Source organism: Sciurus vulgaris (genome assembly GCF_902686455.1).
Source record: "Sciurus vulgaris genome assembly, chromosome: 14".
In the NCBI taxonomy this organism is placed as follows: domain Eukaryota; kingdom Metazoa; phylum Chordata; class Mammalia; order Rodentia; family Sciuridae; genus Sciurus; species Sciurus vulgaris.
In genome coordinates this window covers 95,677,568-95,696,310 of record NC_136475.1, presented here as the reverse complement: position 1 = coordinate 95,696,310, position 18,743 = coordinate 95,677,568, and the positions used below count along the sequence as shown (strand labels likewise).

The following is an 18,743-nucleotide window of genomic DNA, read 5'->3' as shown; positions in this document are numbered from 1 at the left end:
TCGTGGGAGCATCGGCGGCAGCCCGCTGATCTCAGGCATCTCCGTGGACGCGTCATAGCCCACAAGAGCTCTGGCCCTGTGCTGAGCTAAGAAAATTGCTCAGAGATCTTTCATTTCTATTTCTTCAAGGACCATGGGGGTTGAAGACAAAGGGTTATTTTCATGTCTGTCTTCATCATTATTATTGTAAGAAATTAATATCACCCCCTTATCTAGGAATGCTTCAAGGGTCTTGACCCGACCTGCACCATGAACCCCAAAATGAACTGAACCACATTAATTTGCAGAACCATCAGCTGAAACTGAAACCATACAGTAATCACAGCTGGAATGTATACTGAAACGGCGCCTTCTGAAAACTCGCTTGCTGGCTGCGTTCGGGAAGGTGATTAAGGTTCGTAAAAATGCCTCCAACACCGGCCACCAGGGCTGTACTTGTAATATGAGTCAAAGCACATGCAGTGTGACCGAAATGATTAGGAACGAGGAAAGCCACCCTGGACCTTCACGTGACGGAGCGATCAGCTTTCAGTCTGTGCTGCCGGCAGGGAGGGGCAGGTCCAGCGGGCGCAGGCTGGGCTGTCTGCATTTGATCTCCAGGGCAGACGACGGTGCTTCCCAGAGTCAGCCCCAGCGGGAGGCAGGGGTGTGGGGGGCCACACCAAGCAGCCGCCGGCTCCAGAGTGCAGGACATGAGAGGAAGGGAAAATGAGCTCAGCGTGGGGGTCTCCTCAGAGACCCAGTGTTTCTGAAGCTGATGAGAAGAAACGCAGATCCTAAGTGACCCCTCACCCTGACTGACACATGGAGTAATTCAAACTTGAATTAGAAGCTAGCTCTGCTGGTTTCTCTCCACTCTGCAATACCATTTTTAGTTTAGAGTTTAAATTTGTTAATCCTGCAGGCTGTGGGTGGAGTGGGCGAGGAAAAGGAAAGGAAGAAGATCGACTGGTGGTTCCTGTGCAGGCGTCAACGGGCTGGCTGTGCCTCTATCCCCTCACCTGACCGGGCACGCCAAGCACTGGGACCATGAAACGTAAGCCTCACTGGCCCGGAGGGCCCTGCTGCAGGACTGAATGAGTGCTGAGTCAGCGGGACTGTGACTTTTCAGGACTGGAGCAGGGGGTGGGCTTGGCAGCCCTGTAGCACCCTGAGAGGTGCATCCTGTGGCCCTGGGCAGCGAGGACAGTTCTGAGGGGTGTGGCCGGGTGTTGCGGCTGCTGCCGAGGGCGGACTTGCTGGGGTGAGTGATGGATGAGTGGGGGGCTCAGGTGCAGAAGCAATACACACAAGGTCATTCTCCCAGACTCCATCCAGCTGGCGGATGAACACGCAGTGAGGAGAGCACCCCACAAAGAAGGGCTGCAATCAATAGAATGGCTTCGTTTTTAATTTTTTAGAAAAGGTTTTTAAATCCTAGAATGAAAGAATACAGATAAAAGTAATCATTATACAAGGAAAATGCCAGGCATCCTACATCTGAGCAGGAGCGTGGGACCCAGCCAACCTGTCCAGACAGGTCCTTCCAGGGTGGGGTGCAGCCCCATTTGCCCCGGGCCCAGGGCTCATGTCCCCTGGAGCCTTATCGTGCAGGGAAAGTCAGTGCAGTGTGCAGAGGTAGGATTCACAGCCGCACCGTGGCAGGAAGACACCGAGCCCCTGATGACCTGGAATCGCACCTTTCGAGTCAGGAGGATGTGCTGTCGATTTTAGCACTGCCGATTTTAGCGCTGCTCTCCCAGGCTGCGAACAGCAGCGACACATTCACGACCGTGGTGCCACGCCTTCCGATCCCGCTCATTTTGGTATCGGTTCCTGCAGTTACAGATGAAGTGCTTTAGATCATTGAAAATTGCAAGGAACATGGTAGACCAGTAAAAATGAATAACAAGTTTGCTTCAATTTCTTTTCATTTCTCATTCAGAGCAGGAAATGAGAAAGTACATTAGGTCAATGGTTATGAACTAATTAAGAGGCAAACTAAAAGCAATTTCATTTAAAAGTGGCTTATGCAAAGAATACAAAAACGCAAGGTGCGTGCGACTGGGCCGGCTCACAGCACAGGTCTGAGCAGGAGATGGGAACTTCCATTCCAGGTCTCAGGAGCCCCGCGCCACTGGGCCATTTCTGCCCATCCTTTGAATCCCGCACATGACAATGAATACCTCGCAGGCGCCCCGGAAAACACGGCCAGGCACCCACCTTGTGTGGTCCAGCCTAGCCGGGTGCATTCAGAGGTTTTTATCAGCATCTGACCAGACTGTGGGGGCGGGGGGCAGAGGGAAAGCAGCTCACTTGAAAAAGTCCTCAGCCCACATCAAGGCTTCCCTTGCTTGGCCACGTTAATTTCTTCATTACATATTCATGAGCCATGCTCATCCCTCTGAATCTGCCTGGGAACCCTGGAGGAAAAAGCACACCCTGTGTCCCTTAAAAGGCTACCCTGGTCCTATGGCCACGCATGACTGCTGTCCCTGGAGATGGAAAACCTCCGAGGACTGAATGAAAAATGAGGGCGCTGGGCAGAGAGGGTCACGTCAAGGGCGAGCGCGGAGGAGGCCGCTCGGGCCGGGCCTGCCTGCCCTCCCGGCCAGCACGCCTGCAGCTTTCCTCTCTCCCTCCCAAGGAGCCCCTGTCCCCGAGACCTCCGCTGTGCATGCATGGCACACGCGTCTGGTCCTGGGCACCCACCCAGCTGCCACTCGCAGACCTGGGGCCACAGGAGCCCTGGGGCTGGTCCCTCCCTCCCGAGGACATCAGCTCGCAGGCAGATGTCGGGTGCTTTCTTGAGTTTCCTCCACGCCAAGGGCCAGCACATCCACCCCACCCTGGGAGGGGAAAATGGAGTCAGGGCACCTGTGCCCGCTCCTCCCCTAGTGTTCAGGTTTTATGAAGCCCGTTTGCAAAGACTGTTCCATTTCCTTCTTCCGAGAGGGCTGGGGAAGTGAACTGAAACGGCATTGGAAAGGAGGAAGGATGGTTGTGTTCCAGTTCTGGTGAGAAGGAAGTGTAGTCGGAAAAGTGTCCACTCCTGACTGTCCTCAGTGGTGATGTCAGCTAGACAAAGGTCCAGTTGCTTTGCAAAGAATTTCTTTTTTTTTTTTTAATATTTTTCTGCTGCTTAATTAATCTCAAGGAAGAAATAAATGAGTTCACAAAAGCTTAAATGAGTTGGGATTTTTTATTTCATATTTTCAGCAGTTCTGTGGTCTGTTTGGGATCCTGTAACAAAAATACCCTTGACTGAGTCGCTTACACTCATCAAAAATGCATTTCTCGCAGTGCTGGAGACTGAAGAAGGTACTAGCAGATTTGCAGCCAGGTGAGAGGACCTCATGACTGGTCCTTCTGACCAGGCCTGCCCATGGCCCAGGAGCAAAAGGCCTTTTTCACAAGGCCACTGATCCCCTCCACCTAACCCTCCTCCAGGCCCCACCTCGTAAATCCCATCCCTGAAGTTGGAGACCTGCATTCACAGCACAACAGGCATCGTTATAGTCCATTTTGTAGACAAAGAAACTGAGGTTTACATAGTTTAACAATAGGTCAAAGGCCACAGAATCAGTTTATAGTAGAGAGGGGACTCGATTTTTTTAACTACTTATGTGCTTTTATTTTAGTGGTGCCCATCCAGTCATTAATATAATTAAAGCTATATAAATATATATTTGTACACACATACTTAAAAAAAAGAAAAAAACCTCAGCGATGAGGGCGACAGAGTCTGATCTGAAGGAATAACTCATTAAGGCCACGGTGGTGGCTGCCACCGCATGACCATCTCATCTTTCTGCTCCCAGGTTACAAGGCTCTGGTGTGGAGTGCTCGGTCCGTGGCCCCTGGCCTGGACGCCTTCTCCTGCACAGCTGGAAAGCAGGAAGCGGGAGGTGAGAGGCGGGAGCATGTCCCCAAGGTGCTTGCCGGCTTCACTCTGTGGCCTGGCCTGGCTCTGAGCCTGTGCTGGGGATGGGAAGGCGCATGGAGCCTTGGAGCTGTCTCTGGCTCCAGGGTCAAGGCAGCACTGAGGTGGGACTGGGGAATTCTGCAATTGCATCCAGGCTAGCGAGGGGCAGTGACAGGAGCCCTGGGTCTGCGGGCCCCGTGGAGGCCACGCACCCCTCTCCTCTGGAGCTCCTTAGCTTGTCTTCCTTGCTGCTGGGTCCGCCCGAGGTGTGCTTTTAGGACAGGATTCCTCGGCCTCCTGAAGCCCTGACAGTGCCTGCTACTGGAGGCTAATCCCTGGGTTTCTAGGACATGGTAGAACATTCTCCTCTACTCTTATCAAAGGAACCAAGAAATGATCAAATGTAAGGAACTTGAGATTTATGCAATAGAATATTATAAAAAGTTTGAAATAGAATTCAAAGTGCTATTTATTATAGTAAAAGATAAAATTAAATAAAGCCCCCAGACTGGACACACATAAATAAATTGATTTACATTTAATATTCACACATGACTCTCCAACCACAATCTGGTTTTATGGAAAATGTGAATTTTTTTTGTCGTCTCCACCACGGCTTAATGTCTGACTTGATGTGGGCGCGGGGCCTCTGCCTCCCAGGGCTTGCTCCTGTCTGCGGACGGGTCCATAGTGGGAGAGTGAACTAATTTAATCACTGGTGTGCAGAAGCTGCTGCTGAGATGCAGAAGAACCCCAGGACCTCCTCACCCAGCTGAGCCTCTGCTGCTCCGGACTCTCGCCCAGGAGAAGAGATCCTGCGGACCCCAGTGGCAGGAGTCACCACCACGTTTCCCTGAGAACGAGGGTGTGTGCAGAGTTGGTCCCACCAGGGAGCAGCAGGGAGAACCTGTCCTCTTTGTGTCGTCTTGGGGAAATCATTTTTCGTCCTTGTTTCTGGGAGTCCTTGTTTTCTTACAGAATCTCCTGAGTTATATTCCTAATGTGACTTGGGCATTTGGAAGGAGGCTGTAAAAAGGAACTCGGAGCGTTTCTTCCCAGTCCTCTGGCACTGTGGTCTCGCATCCTGCACACCAGTGGGAATAAGAAGAGAATGAAAACCAGAGAGACACGGGTCACAAAGACCCGTGTCTGTACCTCTGCATTCAAAAACCTATAGACCCACCCTCTGCACATCTTTGGTTGTATGTTTATCTTGAAGAAAATACACCAAATGCTAGTGATGGTAATCTAGTCTCTGTGGCTTGTTGATGATTTTAATGCTTAAAAACTTCTATAAATATTTATTAATCAATAATGATAAAATGATTTCATATGGTTTAAAACTTACGAACACGCACATATCTTCAGTAGTTGTTTCAATACTGAGGATGTGTGGATGTGTAACACACAGGGAATGAGCTATCATTTGTGATCTTCAGCACAAAGACAAAACTCTACCTTCCCTGAAGAACGACAGACCAGTGACTCTCTTACGGTTCGACATGTGGCATGCGAACTTGCTAGTGAGGACATGCTTCTCCACGTCGTCTCTGAGACCTTGGATTTTAAGTGTGATGTCCTGGTTCACTCCAAGGGCTGTAATTTCACATAATATTTGGCGAAGGCAGGTGGAAATTGAGGCTCAGCTCTTGTTGTTTTGGGGTTCCCTGAAGGGTAACACCCCCCACGTTCTTCCCCTGGAATTCCTCCTGATAATCTTCCTAGAACTCCTACATGAGGCAGATCACCAGCAGAGTTGCAGAAGAGCTTGAATCAAGAGGAAACAGAAGTACAATGAAACTGCAAACAGCTGAACTACTCGGGCGGTCACATGTCGCTGGGGGCAATGCGAAATGAAAAGGAGCTACCGTGGAGAGTGTGGCATTTCCTCAATAAACGAAGCATTATGTTATCGTGTGACCCCGCATGGCTACTCCAAGGTACAGACTCACAAGAAGTGAACACAGTCATTCAAACAGAAACTCATACAAGAACGTTCCTGGCGGCAGATCCACAGTAGCCAAAAGGTGGAAACAACCCCACGCCTATCGCTTTGCGTCTGGATAAACGAAATGGCTTGCCTACACCATGGAACACTACTCGGCCATAATAGTAAATGAGGTCTGACACGAACTTCAGCAGAAGAAGCCAGACCCAGAGGCGATGCATCGGACAACTTCATTTAAGTGAAATACCCAAAATAGGCACAGAAAACAGACTACTGGTTGCCAGGAACGACTGCTCTCCCACGGGTCTGAGGGTTTTTGGGGCGATGGAAATGTTTTGGAGCTAGGTAGTGGAGAAAGTGTGAAATTCCACCAGGCTGCTCACTCGGAAAGGTACGTGTGCTGGTAGGTGAATGTGATCACATAGCAAAGACAAGATTTCAAATGCAAAATAGTTCTGATATTTGAATCGAGCTTTATTTTGCCGGTTCTTCCATTCCGGCCTGTCCTCAGAGGGCTGGTCGAACCCAGAAGTTCGCCTGCACAGGAAGCCACACGGTCCCCACCTCACCTGTGCTCTCCCGGGCTCCCTCCCCGCGCACCGCGTGCTGGCTGAACCATTTACCCTCTGCTCAGCCCTTACTGGGTGCAGCCTGTACGTGTGTCTTAAGGGAGATCGTGTTTCTACCTCATGGAACCTTTCCTGAGTTGCACAGGAGACTTTGTGCACCAGCTACAAATATCCAGGCATTTTTCAAATCTGTATATTGTTAAGGCTGCTCTGTCTGCGTAACAGACCACCCGAACTTAAGTGGCTTTGACAATGATTTTTATTATATTCACAAATCTCGGTTTGAACAAGGCTGTCTGAAGGTAGCTCCTCTCTGCTCCACTTCACCTCAGAACCGGCAGCTTGAATCATCGAAAAGCTCCCTTCTCACTCCCACCTCAATGGCCAGGGTGGCCAATGGCTGGGTCCTTAGCTGAGGCTTCACACAGCCAAGCCACATCCTGAACTTCCTGGCATCTGGTCTCCAAGGGCGGGACCCCCGACGGAGGGAGCTGGGCAGAGAAGCTGCCTTTCGTGCCTGGCCCCTGGCATCATGTGGCACCACTGAGGCCACATTCTGCTAGATGTGTCAGTAGAGCCACCTCCCACGCAGTGGGACAGAACTCAGGGGCGTGTTCAAGCCACCACGGACACTGGCCCAGACCAAGACAGGTACACGGCCTAGACCCAGGGCCCCCTGGTTTCCACTCTACTTCCTCCTCATCTCTCAGTGTCTCTTCCTTCCCATGTTCTGCCTGACGTTACATCCGTTTTTCTGAACACCGTACTGTCGGTATGTAGCTCCCTTTCAGACAGCTTTGTCTGTCTGTGACCAGAAAAACCTGACAAGAACCATCAGAGGAGGAAAAGTTTAGTTGGAGCTCCAGGCCTGAGATGAGACAGAATATCATGATGGAAGGGCGTGGTGGAGGAAAGCAGCAGGGGACATGGTACCAGGAAGCAGAGAGAGAGAGCACTCCTCACCAGGACAAAATATACCCCCCCAGGGCTTGTCCCCAGGGACCAACCTCCCCCAGCCACAGCCTACCTACCTCCAGTTATCACCAAGTGAACCCTATCAGGGGTTAATGACCTGACTGAGTTAAACCTCTTATAATCCAATCACTTCACTTCCAAACTTTCTTGCATTGTCCCACCCATGAGCTTTTGGGGGCCACCTCATATTTAGGCCATAACACTTTGAATGAACATTTATTATACCAGTAAATAATTCACCATGTCCATTCCTGAACCCACTTCTGCCTCCTCCTATTGCCCAGGACAGGACCTGTGTCTTATGTAGCATCACACCTGAGCACTGGCTTGGTGGCAGTGGCTGAACGGGGACAACAGTGACCTCTGAGGTGAATTGACTCATGCAAGGACTGATGGCTGTGTTTGTTAGCTGGCCAGGTGTCTATTTTTCGGAAGGCTTTTTATGTGTCTACTCACCTTGGATGGAATCCTGTTTTTCTTACAACTGTCCATTCAGGGCTAGGAAATAATTAAAATGGAATATTTATATGCCCAGTATATCCATTCAATTTCCTAATTAAATGAATGAATTAATGAATTTGTGGTTTGTCTCTTGCAGAGAAATAAATTGAGACATATTAATTGCCAAATGACTGCAACTTGTATTACATTAAATAAATTTAATTGCAATTGGACATTTGCTTCACAACCTCTGCTTTCAAGGATCAAGTGTGATCCAGTCATCTGATCTGTACAGTGATGCCTGAGCTGAACGGGTTGACTTTGCCCCAGGAGATGTTTGGAATGTCTGGAGACTTATCTGAACTCTCACCCGGGAGATGCTGCTGGCATCTAGAGGGTAGAAGCCAGGGATGCTGCTCAGCACTCTGTGATGTGTTCTGTGAGGTCAGTCTGCCCACGAAAAGGAATGCTCTGGTCATAGATTTCAGTAGTGCAGAGGGTGAGAAAAGCTGGCTAGAATTCAGGGACACAGGTGAGCAGGACCCTGCCATGACCCTGTGGACCCACGAGAGAGATTGGTGGAATGAACGAGAATGTCAGGGTGACTTCATGGTAATCAGAGACGCAGGGAACCAAGAGAGGGGGAGCCAGCAGGGCTGTGGGAAGCGGGTCTGAACTCAGCAGAGAGTGTTGCGCAGGAAGCAAACAGGTTGTGCAAAGTTATCTGTAATGCTTGGAATTTTCATGAACTCAGAAGGGGTGAGGGCCCTGCTCCTAGCGAGTGAGCGCTCAGCCTGGGCATACAGCTCTGCAGTGTGTTCAACACATCAACAGAAATTTTTAAGGCAATGGCTCTTTTTCAAAATTTTTTTTTTTTAGTTATATATGGACACCATGCCTTTATTTATTTTTATTCGGTGCTGAGGATCAAACTCAGTGTCTCATACCTGCTAGGTAAGTGCTCTACCTTACCACTGAGCTGTGGCCCCAGCCTGCAATATACATTTTTGATTGAATGAATGACAGGTTAGTGGAGAGAAGGAGGCTTTTGCTTATTTGTTTCTAAATCTTAAAACATGACACAGCTCAGCCTGGCTGTGGATCGGGACTCTTGTAGGGTGGAGGCCCCCGCTCAGCCGCATTCCCCTCCGGAGTTTTCCACAGAGGAGTGTGTAGGACAGCCTCCCTCCCACCCCCTCTGTGATACTGGAGCTGGACTGCCCAGCGTCCCCTTTGCTGGCTGGGGATGCTAGGCCTTGGGACTGGGCGTGGATGGATGGCCCTGGAAGGGGCTGTGGCTGGGAGATGCTTTCCATCTAGATCCTCGGTTCTTGTCATTAGGGCTACTCTCTTGTTCAGCGTGGGATTTATGTAACTAATATATCAGCAATCACACTTGCTCATAGATCCGTGTTCCAGTAAGAATTTGTAGGTCACTGTGACACCTGAAGGAGGGACTGAGAAGGACCAATTCCTGTGCCTGTGGCAAACCTCTTCTCTCCTGCTATCTGTTCAGTTCTCCCTCACTCAGGTCATTAGTGTGATCAAGACTTTGGGTGTGACTTTCTGGGTTCCTATCCTGAATTTACACTGACAGATGGACAACTTTTGGAAAATTTCATGATTTTTATGCATAGGTGTTATCTTGTTTTAAAATAGAGAGTATTTTCAATGATCAGGAAAGGGGAAACACTTTATAGAGTGCCCTGGAGTATATGATGATAAAGAAACGGCATTTAAAGAGTGCTGCTCAGGACTTGCCTCCGGAATTTTGCTGAGACATAACTCTGCCTTCCAAACACAGAGACGTGACCTCATCTTTGCAAACATCAGCAGAATCCTACTTCTTTACTACCGTGACTCTTACACATACACTTGTCCCTCAGAATCTATTTAAGGTTGGTTCTAGGACCCCACAATACCAAAACCTATGGATGCTCAAGTCCCTTGGATGAAATGGCACAGTATTTGCATAGAACCTGCATGTATGTGTTTTAAATCGTTCCAGATTACTTATCATACCTGATATGACGCTATGTAAACAGTCATATCTAATGCAAATACCTTATCATGCCTGATGCAAATGCTATGTAAATAGTTTGTTATACTGTATCATTCAGGGAATAATGTCAGGAAAAAGAGTCTGTACCTCTTCAGAACAGGCACAATTGTTTTTTTCTGAGTACTTTCAATCCACAGTTGAAACCCTTGGATATGGAAGGTCAATTGATTACAAGATATCTGCATATCCAGTATTGATAAGATAGTAAGTCAGTAAGATAACAGTGCTGCACTTAGAACCACGGAGAAGAGCAACAGTGACAGTCACTATCCAGGGTGCACAGACATGATCCAGCTCGGTTCCAGGTGGTTTTGTGCATATCAATGCATCTATTTCTTTCTGGGACTGTCAGTCCACATGATGGGCAATGTCTCCCATCTCCTACGTGAGAAGGCTGAGGCCCACAGCTACAGTGTGCCAGAGCCGATAAGGGTCTAGGGCAGATTCACATCTCGCGGGTCTGCAGTGGTCCTCGTGAAACTTACATTGTCTCTACAAGCTACGCGCAAGGTAGATGTGTCCGGGCCTGAGAAAATAAAATACGAGGATCGCCATCGCCATGCCAGCAGGGACGGTGGCATCAGTAGCCTGCCTGCTTGCCAGCCAAGGACTCTGGAGTCCCAGGACCAAGTGAGCAGCACAAGCCCATGGCGAAGTCAGCTGCTGCCCTTCCCACGCACCACGCATCCCTCCCACCATGCACTCCCGATTCTGATGTGCATTATTAATCTCTGATGTGGCTACATTTTTAAAAAATAGCCACGTCCCCTCAATCACATCCTTTCCATATGCAACTTTGAAGCCGTATGAATTAAATGAGAACAGCATGCTGCACAAGAATAAGGGAATGGTGGCTGGGTTTTTCATAAGAATAAAATGACTTCAATTGATAGGTATTTATGGAAAAGCACTAGGATCTTTGTAAATATCTTCATGCTTAATATTGATTTTAATTGGCTTAACTAATGCAAGAGAGATGTAAGCAGAAACCTTGGGATAAATAATCCCTCTAGGAGAAACGATGAATTCTTGGCCGGCATGCTCTGCAGGGGCTGGGCTGTGAACCCCTGAAGGCGAGAGCCCTGGCAGAGAGTAGCTGGGGTGTGGGAATCGTGGCGTCGCAGGAGGATGCGTCTTGGGCTGCGGGTGTGGGGAAGAGACAGTTAAAGCTTCCCGTGTGAGCGAGTTATATCACACAGCGCCTGTGCCAGGTCAGCAGTCTGAATGGAGCTCGGACGCAGCTGGCCACGCCAGGCAGTGCCAAGCGCCTGGCAGCCCTGGGAGGATCCCCACTTCCAGATTTCATTCTGCAGTCTGGCCGACGCTTTGAAGGCTGCCTCGCTGGAGGAAGCTGCACGCTACTCCACTGCTTCCAGACAAGCCACGCTGGAAGCACAGGAGCCTCCTGACTGTCTGCTGGTGCCGTGACAAAGGGACCCTGCTCAGGTGAGGGGAAGCTTGGGGATTTGGAGGCTGCTTTTCTGGTCCTTGCCTGCTGTGGGTACGAGGAGAAGTCAGCCTGCTGAGGCTGAACGCTGCCATCAGACAGACTGATTACTGAGTGTCTCTCACGTTTCCCTAATTCCTTGTTAAGAAGATAGAGCCAGATTGATCATGAACTTGGGTAGTAAAGTCCCCTCTAAAATCAGGGAGATGGTCTCAGAAGGGACCAAACCAATGCCGAAGTCTAGCCCAGGCTCACCGCTGTGTCAGCTGCAGCCCAGTCTGATTAGCATGTCCCAGGGGTGATTTCTCTCGGAGCCTTCAGATCAGGGTTGGGATGGGGGCGATGGAACGTCCCTGGGATGCTGCAGTGCAAGTTCTAAGGCAGAGTCCATCCTAGGGTCACTAGGGAGCCGCTGGTGTTGCAGAATCACACAGTGTCGTAGTGTCTGGGTTCTTCACTGAAAAAGACGGTTATGTATTTGCTGCGACAGGTTTGAGCTCCTGGGTTAGAATTGAGTCCCATTTACCTTTGTTTGCTGCTTTTGGCACAGAGCCTGGAGGTGCCCATCCTCTCACAGTCCTTTAAGATAGAAAAAGTGACAATGAAATATGGGTAAAAACTTGAAAGTGCCAGAGAGCTGGGTCTTGGTCCCAGCCAAGCTAGGAGCCTTCCAGAGCCTCTGCAGTGGCAGAGCTGGGTATGGGCTGCGATGGTGGCTTCGGTCTAGATGTGAGCACTCCCAGCTAATGGCAGCTCTCTGCAGGTCCTGGTGCCCTGGCCTTAGTAGGGGGTTATGTCTCTGTCCCAGCGACAGGTCTGGGGGATGGTGAGGGCACAGGGAAGCCCTGCCACAAGATGGGTATGATGCCTTTGAGCTAAACCGAGGTCAGCCTCCAAGATGTCTGGTGCAGATGGCGGCTCTGGCGCTGGGAAGCTGGGGCAGAGCAGGGTTCAGCAGCAGGCAGCTCTCCTGGACACCCCGCAGGTCCTTCCAACCCTAACGGGATGCAGAGACATAGGGGACTGCACTTCTAGCCATCAAATCTTCCACTGCCTCCAATCCTTTAGGATCATGCCCAAGATTCCTCCCATGACATGGGGCTGACCTTGTGGGGCATGATCTCCCAGCTCAGCTCCTATATTCTCTTCTGGATTTATTCCAGAGACACTGCTTCTGGCCTTAACGGCACACAGTTGCTGTTTTCCTGCTCATTGCTGGTATTGCTCATCTCCATGTCTCTGTTCAGGCTGTACAAATGGCTACCTGCACGACCTGTGTTCACTGTTTAAGGCTAAGCTTAGTTGCTGATTCCTCCAGCCAGTGCAGGTGTCTTTTCTTCCTGAAAGCACCCAGTGTTGTTGTTTCTGTTGTGTAACATTGCACTACCCTTTCCTACATCCCCATGAGCTGGTGCCTCTTGGGGCAGAGCTGAGAGCTTTGCCATCCTGGTACACCAAGAGTCTAGCTCAATACCTGGCACATAGGAAGGAGAACAATTGCAGGGAAGTGGAACATCCAAATCCTGGGAAGGTTAGGAGACTTCCAAGAGATGTGTGCTTCTCCAAGGACTAGAACTCTGTGGACAGTGGAACCAGGGAACCCAAGAAGTAGTCCAGGGCCCAGATGTCAGGATTGGCATGTCAGAGAGGCTGCAGCTCAGAGGCAAGAGGGACTGGAATGCAGCCAAGGTTCTGGGGAAGAGATGTATGCATCTTGAAGGTACAAGACTTGGTCTACATTCACCTGGGTGACTGGAGGCTCAAAGCCAAGCTTCATCGAAGCTGAGAGTGAACTCTAGGCAGATGGTGAAAATCTAGCACTTGATAGAAATGGGTTGCTCCTTTAAGCTGTTTTTTCTAGTATTCTTTAGCTCTTGGATGACAGTATGTTAACACCCTCACTAGAATCATTCAGACAAAGGATTTTTAAAGTTCTGATCTTGACCCAGAGACAGAATTCAAGGCCCCTTGTAAAAAAAGTGAGGCACGAATGTCCATCTCTGGGAGTCTGCCGATCCACTATGCCACCAGGGCATGACGACGCGCTCTGCACAGACACTAGAATCTGCACAAGGGTTGTAACAAGTGTGCTGGAACTGGCTTAGGCATGGAGGAAAGCAGGTGGGTCAAGATCCAGGCAGATCGCTCCAGCTGGGGGCAGGCAGTTCAAGCAGGTCAGCCCAGACAGTGCTTGTCTGCGTATATCTGCTTTTCTTTCTGTCCCAGCTCTGCTTTTTGATGCCGAAGTCCTCACAGGAAAACACTCCCTGTGGGTGGCAAAGGTGTGACCTCTGGCACCTCCCACTGGTGACCCATGATAGGAGAGGCTCTCTTTCCTTAGAGCCCTCTGTGCGGCCTCCCTTGGCCCCCAGGCCAGCCTACATGTGAATGCAGTGTTGAGAGAGGCAGGCTACCCAGCCCCACCAAGAAGCAGGAAGATAGATCCCAAACCAGTGCGTCCCTGAGTTTTCCAGCACTGCCTGGCCGGCGAGAGGGAACCTGAAAACTGCAGGGGTACCATCTTGCACTTTAGCCTTATCACCTCGGGCAGCTGGGGGCGCGGTGAGAACCCTGCATCTTCTGACCGTACCTGTGGGAATAAAGATAAGAGCAATGCTGCCCCAGTCCCCAGGTACAGGTATCATCTGATAGCCCTCTCCAATGATTTCAAAGCTTTCTGTGTAATTTGTAATGTACTTATATGTGGAAGTCCTTATTTTTGCCATAATCCTTTTTCAAGTTTTTCTTACGATATTTTTAATGGCCTTCTCCAGCATTTATCTAAGTGTACCTAAATTCTTTTGGCCATTTCCCTAGAACCCAATTGTTCCTTTTGCAGGCGAGGAATCTGAGCTCTAGAGAAGCACACAATCCCCAAGATGGGCAGCAGAGCACGACAAGGTCTCGGGCCCTGATTCTAGGCACACCTACTTACCTGAACTCCCGTCTTCCCACGTCCACTAGAGATGCAAGAGACATCCAATTTCGCTTTCTCTCTGGTGCCTTCGAGTCCTGGTGGAGAAGAGGCAGCTGCCTTGATGTGGTGAACCACTTCCCCGCCTCGAGGCTGCTGTAGCCACCCAGGGCAAGGTTCTGGGGACGGGGGTGCCCGACTCGAACACATGGTGTAAAGGTGTGAAGTATTCTCTTAGCACCGTGGGTGAGGCGGCAGCCGCAGGTTCTGCTTCTGCCCTCCTTTCCTGAGGACACACAGTGAGGAAATCCGAGCGCACAGTGTGCTCCCGGGGCCTCACCTGCTGGACAGGGTTGGACAAGGCACCAGGGAAAATGAAGAATGCCAGGTGGGGACCAGAGAGCACTGGCTTTGCACCAAGGTCAGGAAAGGCGACTTAGGAGCTGAGTGTTAGGCTGGACGGCGGATGAGAAGAGGTGGAGGGAGTGAGAACAGCGGAAGCCAAGACAGTTGTGCGATGGCCGTGAGGTCCCCATGCAGGGCTTGGTGCAGAAGCCGGAGGCGGGACAGTGTGACCCAGGCCAGGTGAAAGCCAGAGGGTGCCGTCCAGGCTGAGGCCAGGGAAGCAGGGCAGATAAGGCTGTTGTGTTCTGTTAAAAGTGCTCTGGGGGAGTTTATTGCATGTGAGAATTATAATAAATCACAAATAAACAAGCAAAAAACCTGAATGGGGAGGAGGCACGATTAGGGAAGGAAAGGGTCTCCAGGAGGCAGATAGAGAGGGGGCGTGCTGTTAAAGCACGGCGGCCTGGTCTGCAGAAGTGTCCCAGTGATGCCCATTCACCTGGACAGCTAACGTGTCCTAACGAAGTTGGCTGGGAAAGGCTGGCACTACAGCTGGGCAGGCCAGCTCTGACTCCTGTGGGGAGGGTGGCCTGGCTTCTCCAGGATAGTGGGTCATGGGGGCAGAAGTTGCCGCCGGGGGCTGGCCAGGAGGGTAGTGTGGGGACCCAGGCAGTAGCCACAGTGACTCAGACCGGGACGGGGAGCAGCATTTCAGAGAGGAGTCCCCAGACAGAGGGGGCTGACCACAGGCAGGGTGAGTGGCGGCGTTGGCAGGGAGGGAGGAGAATGCAGAAGGCTGTTCAGCACACTTGAGGCCACCTGCTCTGCTCCTCCCGTTTTTTGCTGATCAGAAGACGATGTGGGCAAACCGGAGAGATTTGATTCAGACAGTCCTACCCCACCCTTTCCGAGGGTCTGGTAGTGTGGAAGTTCCCTGGGTGTGGCTTAGCCTTCATCTACACAGCAGGAGACAGGGAGGGAGACTTGTCATTTACCAAGGAGTCGGGTCCCCGCTTCTGAGAGTGGGCCTGGGGCCACCGGCTCAGAGTTCCTCCTGTGCTCCTCCGGCCTTTGGTCAACTGACAGGAGCCACCACCCTGGGAAGTAGGCCAGCGGGCGGAGAAGCTAAGGCCTGCCGTCCTTCCTTCTGCAGAGCAGGCTGGGTGCGCCCATTACAGAATTCCTGCACCTCTGTCCTGCTAGGTCCTGCGCCTTCTGTAGAGCCGCTTCCCTGGCCGCCTCGCTGGCAGTGAGTGACCTGAAACCTGCAGCCAACTGCTGCATGGGAGGGAGAGGGCTCATGTTTCATACCAAGAGCTCTGCACTGGCGGGCGCCTGCATGAAGTCGCTTCTAAACTCGTGGCCCCCAGGAAAACACTTGGCCACCTTCCCTTGGTGACTCCCCAGCCGGGAGCCCAGGGCTGGGCCGCTGGGAGAGCCCGTGCTAGAAACAGAGACCCCTGCCCAGTCCTCTGCTCTCCAGCCCTAAGTCAGTTCTCCTGCTTCTTGGTCTCTGGTTCCTCCAGCCTTTGTGTTGGCCTCCGCTTTCCTTGGGAAGTTGCTGTGTTCACACCTCAGGCGTAAGGAAGTCCCTCCTGAACAGAGCTGCTCTTGATCCCTCATGCTGGACAATGACATCACTGGAGGTGTGAGAGCAAATGCCGTGTGAAAAACACACGCCCGCACACACCACATCTGCCACACGTGGCGGCGCAGAGGCCACGCTCCACTCCTGGCATTTCCCAGGGTGGCTCCCACGACAGGCACAGTTCTTGGTGAATATTTTAAATGAAATAATTCAAAGACATAATGTGCAAGTTGGGGAATTCTCCCTCATAAAATAAAAAACTGATTAAAATTAGAATCCGCAAAGTTGATTTTAGTAGCAAGACCAAAATCAGGATAAGCAAAAAAAAAAAAAAAAAATTATAGTTAGCAAATAAGCTGAGTTCACATTCAGAGGTGCTAGCTTTACCCTAACTTCAAGATGTTTTGGATGCACTCACAAGAATTTGGCCAAGATTAAAACAAAACAGTGCTGGGCACAGTGGTTCACATCTATCACATCTATAATCCCAGAAGCTCAGGAGGCTGAGGCAGGAGGGTCACAAGTTCAAAGCCAGTGTCAGCAACAAGCAACTTAGTGAGACCCTGTTCCAAAATAAAAAATAAAAAATGCTGAGAATGTGGCTCAGTGGTAAAGCTCCCCTGGGTTCAATCCCTGGGAAAGAAAGAAAGAAAGAAAGAAAGAAAGAAAGAAAGAAAGAAAGAGAGAGAGAGAGAGAGAGAGAGAGAGAGAGAGAGAGAGAGAGAGGGAGGGAGGGAGGGAGGGAGGGAGAGAGGGAGGGAGGGAGGGAGGGAGGGAGGAAGGAAGGAAGAAAGGAAAAATGAAAAAAAAATGAAGACAAGTTTTTCTATGTCTGGAATATTTGTCATGAAATGAAGTCAAAAATTACCAAACGATTTGGCAATTACTGTTTTTCTTGCTTTAAAATTTCATTTTAAAAATGACACGTTCTAAACACTGAAATGTTTGTGGCAGTAGCTTCCATTTTTTTTAAATTTTTATTTAACTTTTAATTTTTTACAGACTGTATTTTGATTCATTGTACACAAATGGGGTACATAATTTCATTTTCATGGTTGTACACAATCATTTTTTTAATGATTTTCATCTGGTCATTATTTTGTGCCCATGTACTTTTCTTTTAACAATTTTTGTTATCAAATGTCCATATTAAACAGGTTATTTTCATTTACTATTAAAATATATAATCATGTTATATTAGTCCATAATTAGAAATTAAGCATTTGTTATTTTATATAATTTACAAAAAGAATACTTTTTCACATGACTGGGTCACAAAAATGTGACTCATTTTTTACTGATTTTGTCTGTTCTTATTTAAAGCAGGAATGATATGTCTTGACCCAGTGTTGCCCAGGGAGGCACCTGGTGCAGAACCAAGAGCTGACAGCCCCAGCAGGGAAAGGACACATGATTAGGTGGCCCAAGGTGGACAGTCGGGAACAGTTACACAGGGATGCTGAGGACACACGGGGTCTTCGCTTAGGGCAGCTCCCTGCCCTGGGGCCCAGGAGACTCCTGCCTTACAACACCTGGAGCCAGGGCTTCTGTTGGGAAGCCTGTGGGGTCCATGAACCTGTGCCAGCCTTCTGAGGTGGGAGCTGCAGAAAACGCCATTTCCAGGCCCTGTGGTGAGCATGGACACTGAAGGTGAAGAAGCGCCGAGCCCTGCAGGCTTCTCTCCTGGATGAGGCAGACCAGGCAGAAGCAGAGAGGGACGTTAGCGAGCCTGGAACTGGCGACTCCCTGGCAGGGAAGGTGCGGAGTACCTGAGGGGCCTCGAGAGCGCAATGCACTGGAGCCACCTGTGTGACGTGATGCTGGCCCCTTCCTCAAAGACCGAAGTTCTGAGACTCTGTCCCCAGATGGTTCTGATGCATTCCCACCTAGGACCTACAGGGTACCATAGGACAGAGCCCTCTTCTCCCAGGAGAATGAGGGTGAGGATTTCAAGCCGTCTCGTTGGCACAGTCCTCAGCGGCCAAGGCCAGATCCCTTCAATCAGCCTGGCACTGTGCACCTGGCCACAGAACACACAGACTGTGGGGTCTCTGGCAGGATCCCAGGCCACGGAATAGCTTCCAGAAGAGACCATGTTATGACTATATCGGTGGAGAAGACAAATCCAGGGAGGGCCTTCAGCAGTAAAAATGGCCCCTGTGTCGAAGCGGGGCCCAGCCCTGGCAGCCACAGGATGTGACTTCTAAGGGCTGGTCAGCAACCTGGCTTTGGAGCTCAGAGTTGTGGAAGCAAAGGTGAAGGGGGGCACCCTGCAGTGACCTTCATCATGGAGGTAGAATGGACCCATGCGAACTTCCCCAGGATAGGCTCTTAGAGGAATGCAGAGATGATGGGCCACAGCAGCTCCCGGGGACGCTGGTACTGCCATCGGCCCACAGTTCCAATCGCAAGGCACTGGAGCCCCTGGCCTGGCCCTCCCTTGTCTTTCCAGACTCAAAATTCACACAGAGGTGGTTGCGTTCCCTCCACCTGGTTTTTTTCGGGTGCCTGTCCCTCCACGTGGGCTCACCCCTGCTCATGCCTCTACGG

General features: G+C 50.4%; 1 long non-coding RNA gene across 1 annotated transcript in view; it reads left to right on the top strand.

Moving 5' to 3' along the window:
• Window positions 1–11,046: 11,046 nt before the first annotated feature.
• LOC306644364 overlaps window positions 11,047–18,743 on the top strand; it is a 75,135-nt gene continuing 67,438 nt past the window's right edge. The window contains exon 1 of the long non-coding RNA XR_013759358.1: window positions 11,047–11,345. This is a non-coding gene — a long non-coding RNA (uncharacterized lncRNA). The remainder of the gene's footprint in view (window positions 11,346–18,743) is intronic.